Genomic DNA, 5948 nt, shown 5'->3' with positions numbered 1-5948 from the left:
TATTAGATTGTTTTATCTATAGAGAATCGTTTGAACTTTGAATTGATTAACACGATTTTGTCCCTTCTTTATTTTTATTTAATCACCATTTGTAATAATGATTTATATAATTTACAAATAGGCCTATTCATAACTATGATGAATTTTTTATCATGGTTGAACCTTCCTTCCGTAGTAAAAAGATTCCCATAATCCCGAAACAAAATCTTATACAAAACAAACGCTATTGAGGCCACCAACCAAAAAAGTAGAGGAACCTTAGAAATCATCAATCATCAAGGAGGCAAAGAAAAGACGAGCACAAATGTTGGTACTTGATAACATCTTAAACTTATATGATTTTTTGTGTTTAAAACGGTTAATTTTTGAATTGATTCCTATTAAATTAATAATTTTATATTTTAATCCTGTCAAGAATCCAATTGGGATGCTATAAGTTAAAAACAAGCAGAAAAAGATAAATTTGTAGCACAGTAATTAAAGTGCGGCCAAATCAAAAACATGAAAATAGTCAAGAACTCATTAGATTTCTTTTGACTTTGTAAAAGCCAAAATTAGAAAAAATCTAATTTTTTTTATTAAATTTTAATTATGTATTGGGTAGTTAAGCTAAATTTAGTAAGTGATATGTATATAAAAAGGACTTTAAGGTAGCTTGAAAAGTTAAGGTAGCTTGAAAAATATACTTGACACTTGATTTCTTCTTGATTAAATAAGAATTATTTTATTTCCCTTCCAAATTCATGCGTGAATATCTATTGTAATTCCATTTTCATTTCTTTGTTCTTTGCAAAATTTGTTTAATTACTTTTCAAGCCTTTTCCTTTCCCAATTTCCACCATTTTCATTCAAATATACTCCATTGCCAACCAAAGTATGAATAATTTCATGCTTCACTAAATTCCAACTTAGATTTAGGTCAGTGTTCTTTTCAATTGGGAATTGTGAGATATTATCCATACTAAAATTCTTCCAATCGGTATTCACATTTTTTCTTAAGTATCGGGATTAACAACTCATCCCTTAAAGTTATCTCGATTTCAAATTAAAAAGTGCGTTGGGTTGGAGTCGTGCTTGTGAGTAGTTGGGGGAATGATTCGGTCGTGCTGTATTCTGATCTCTGAGAACAAATCAAGGGAGAAGTGATCGGGTTTAAGCAACCCGCGTGGTTGAGGCCGTTAATTGGAGTTGGGTTCTTCAAAACGCTAGGCTGCCGAAATCTTGAATTGAGAACGCGTGTATCTTGGTTAGATAATCGGTAAGGGTTGGTTTACAGGTCGTATGGGGACCAACTACGAGAGGAAGAATTGGCAGTTAGGATGTTCTTAACTGTTATAACCAATTTATCATTTGGAGGAGAAAATTAATTTTTGAGGATCAATTCTAAACCCGGAGTCCACCGAGTCTAGGGCTAAGGCTTATTATCTCTGATTACAAAATCTGAATTTAATTTCTAATTTATTTAATTATTTAATTTTCTTGTTTCAATTATTTAATTTCTAAACATTTCAAAAGTTCGCTGATTTATTTGTTTATTTTTCAGCAAGTCTGTTTGGAGTCGTGGGCACGACTATTGCCACGACTATCGACACGACAGAAATTTTGATCACAAGTTAAATGCGAAAGTTTATTATAATACCAATCTTTCTGGACTCGACCCTACTATCACTTTTTACTACTATTTAGAGTTATTTTTGTAAGAATTATTATTGGTAGTTTCGACGTCTATCAAATTTTGGCGCCGTTGCCGAGGATTGGAGATATTTTTCTAATTTTTGTTTGTTTACCTTATGACCATATCAGAACCAGGAACTCTAAAGTTTGAACCAAAAATTGAGAAATTGGCCCGACAACTGCGAAGAAAAGCCATTAAATGCAGTAAATGACCAAATCTTGGATTTGAAACCATATCTTACACTGAGGAAAGTTTTTCGTTTGATAAACCGGACGAGATGGCCGAACAAACTATACGCAACTCGGAGTGGCACCGGATGAACAACAACCCTTATGTATAACCTATCTGGCGAGAGGTACGCCGTTCGAGTTGAAGTCAGGTTTGATTCATTTACTACCCACCTTCCGTGGGTTACAAAATGAAAATCCGCACACCCATCTTAAAGAATTTCATATGCTGTGCACAAACATGAAGCTTCATGGAGTAACCGAAGACCAAATTAAACTTCATGCTTTTCCTTTCTCATTTAGTTGTCTTTGCTAGAGAATGACTATTTTATTTACCTTCAGGATCTGTTAACACATGGTCTGACATGTCTCGTTTGTTTTTTGACAAGTTCTTCCCTACAACTCGAACAACTGAAATAAGGAGGAACATCGTAGGAATCCGGCAGAAGGAGACTGAATCGCTCTATGATTACTGGGAATAGTATAAAAAAGTTGTGTGCAAGTTGCCCATAATATAGACTGACTGAACAGTCACTCTTGCAGTATTTTTATGAGGGGCTACTCCCGATGGAAATGAAAATGATAAATGTTGCAAGTGGACGGGAACTTGTTAACATAACTCCTCAGAGATCATGAGAGTTGATATCGATAATGGCTACTAACTCTCAGCAATTTTGATCGGTTACAAAGCCCATGAGATGGGTTAATGGGTTAAGTTCTCTATCTTTAGAAGACAAAATTGATAAGTTGATTAATGTTATTCAAAATTTGCTTACAGATAAAATGGGCCCAGTAAGGTTGTGCGGAATCTGCGCTAAGCCAAACCACCTGACAGACTCATGTTTAATTTTATATGAGGATTTGACAGAACAAGCAAATGTTGTCGGGAACTTTCTAGGACTGCTCCAAAGGTGATATTACCTCTACTTGAACTCATATAATGTGGGGTGGAAGGATCACCCAAATCTAAGTTAGGGATCGAATCCTCAGTTCAATCAACCTTACCAACACAGGCCACTTCAAATCAACAATTACCGCCCCCAAAGTCATCTTTGGAAGTCATAGTGGAAAGGCTAGCCAATAGTACTGAAAAGTTTCAACAAAAAATTGAAACGCATTTGTAGGAGTTAAATAAGTAAGTGAGCATGCTTGCACTCACAGTTAACTGTTTAGAGTCCCAAGATAAGCTATCGTCCCAAACTAAGCCTAATCCTCAACATAATGTAAGTGCTATGAAGTTGAGGAGTGGGAAGGTTTTAGAGCCCATACCTGGTACGAGTCGTGCCCATAACGTTGGTCGAGATGAGAATAAACTTTACACAAAGGATTTAACACCACAAAAATCATTTGCAGTACCACCTTCGTTTCTTGGAAGACTTATCCAATGCAAGAAGGAACAAGAAGAGAAGGAGATCATCGACACCTTTCGAAAGGTAGAAATCAACATACCTCTTGTTACGATTAAGTAGATTCCACGATATGTAAAATTCTTAAAAGAATTATGCACAAGTAAGAGGAAGCTCCTAGGCAATGAAAAGGTGAGTGTCGGAGAAAATGTCTTTGTCATTTTACAAAGGAAAATACCACCTAAATGTAAAGACCAAGGTATGTTTTCCATATTTTGCAAAATAGGTAGAGTTGGTATTAAAAAAGCCATGTGTGACTTAGGCGCATCAATTAATGTTATGCCTTTGTCAATTCATAAACTACTTAATGCGGGTCATTTGAAGGAAACAGGTGTAATTATTCAGCTTGCAGATAGATTTGTAGTGCATCCAGAACAACTGCTAGAGGACGTTCTTATTAAGGTAAACGAACTGCAGACTTCTACATTATCAACATGGAAGATAACAACTCAGCCAATTCATTTGACATACTTCTTGGGAGACCATTCTTGAGTACCACGCAAACGAAAATTGATGTTTGGAATGGAACACTCACAATGGAATTTGATAGTGAAGTGGTTAGGTTTAATGTTTATGAGGATATGGGACATTCCAATGATAAGTTACAAATCGTGCATTGCAGGAATGTAAATCTCAATGTTAAGCAAGTGGAATTACCGTTGATCAAAAAATCAATACGTGAAGCTGTCATGAAAACCTCAAAATTAGAGCTCAAATCGCTTTTAGAATGTACAAGGATTCCAACAGAGAAAAATGCAAAGATGAACGAAGAAATTCAAAGACGCCTTAATCCACTAATGATAGGGGAATCTAGGAAGGGCTTCAAGGATAGTGGGTAAGGTCGAAACCTTTCTGCAAGAACATCTAAGTGCACAAGATGGAAAAATTAATTCTCAATGAACCAAACAGATAACATTTAAGGTCGTTGAGTTAACGACGTTAAACAAAAGCACTTTTTAGGAGACAACCCAAATTTATTTTCATTTATTTAATTTTAAGCTTTAGTAGGATTTTGGTTGAAAATAAAATAAATAATTTTTTATTTAATCCAGTTAATGTGATATTTTCAAGAACGTAACAGAGGTTGTGAATTTTTCAAAAATCGGATACTGATGGTGGAATGGGCACGCTGTACTAAGTGTTGACATTTATTTCTCTACAAACGAAACTTAACATCCCTAACCCAAATAAAAACCCCAATGCCGACAACATCATTAGAAACACTTGGGGAGTATTCTTAACCTTTCTCGTTGCTTGTTGTTTGGATTACTGTACTTTATTGTATACAAAACATGATTGAGGACAAGCATAGATTAAGTGGGTGGATTGAAATGGTAAGTATGCATGATTGACATGGTAAGTATGCATGATTGATTGATTTTTGCTGCATGTTTCTCTTTAGCATATGTTCAATCTTATACTAGATTTATTTGATATTTTATTTGACATTGAGCCTTAAATCTCATTACTTAGTCAATTTGGACAATTGGGTAATTTGTTAATTAAAGTGTTCAAGTATCTATGTTAATCGACATGCGTGTTTTAAAGTTGATATATGTAACTAGATTTTTCATCAAAAATTTGATTGTTTGGAAAAAATATTTGCTTGTACATAAATAAATAAATAAAATGAAAAAAGTTTTAAAAAATAAATAAAGGCTCAAGTTATGAGTGAAAGTTTCAAAAAAGTGACCTAATTTAGTAACCGAGATGAGGTGCCTGGGTTGTCATCTCATCTCGCATAAAAGGGTTCGAGTAACAAACCGAAAGCTTACAAATGTTCTGCTAACCGAGCTTCCAAAAAAATAAAAAAGAAGATTGTTTGAACTGAGTAACCGGGGTAGGGTGCTTAGGTTCCACGTCTAAAAAAAAATTTACTGCATGATTAATTAATAATACGTTGCAAATTTTGGTTCCAACTCAATTTAGTGAAATGATTGAGTTCACTTGTTTCAATTTTGTGACACTTGTTGATCAAACTAGATATTTTGAGCATTTATTTATTTTTTGCCCATATTGTTTACATTGATTATGGATGCGAAAAAGAAGGTCGATTTTTAATAAATTGTTGAAAAATTTCTAATGTTTGAAAGTACAATATGCTTGAGGGCAAGCATGAAATAAGTAGGGGGATTTGATAACATGTTAAATTTCCATGATTTTTTGCGTTTAAAACGGTTAATTCTTGAATTGATCCTTGCTAAATTAGTGATTTTATGTTTTAATCCTATCAGGAATGCAATTAGGATGCTATGAGTTAAAAACGAGCAAAAAAAGACTAATTTGTAGCATAGTAATTAAAGTAGGGCCAAATCAAAAACGTGAAAATAGCCAAGGACTCATCAAATTTCTTTTGACTTTGTAAAAGCCAAAATTAGAAAAAATCTGATTTTGTTTTTTTATTAAATTTTAATTATGTATTGGGTGGTTAAGCCAAATTTAGTAAGTGATATATATAAATAGGGCTTTAAGGTAGCTTGAAAATTGCACTTAACACTTGATTTCATTTGGATTAATAAGAATTATTTTATTTCCCTTCCAAATTTATGCGTCAATATCTACTGCAATTCTATTTTCATTTCCTTGTTCTTTGCAAATTTTGTTTAATTGCTTTCCAAGTCCTTTCCTTTCCCAATTTCC

Source organism: Gossypium arboreum, chromosome 8 (assembly GCF_025698485.1).
Source record: "Gossypium arboreum isolate Shixiya-1 chromosome 8, ASM2569848v2, whole genome shotgun sequence".
In the NCBI taxonomy this organism is placed as follows: Eukaryota; Viridiplantae; Streptophyta; class Magnoliopsida; order Malvales; family Malvaceae; genus Gossypium; species Gossypium arboreum.
The sequence above is the reverse complement of the archived record's forward strand: the minus strand, read 5'-3'. Positions refer to the sequence as shown.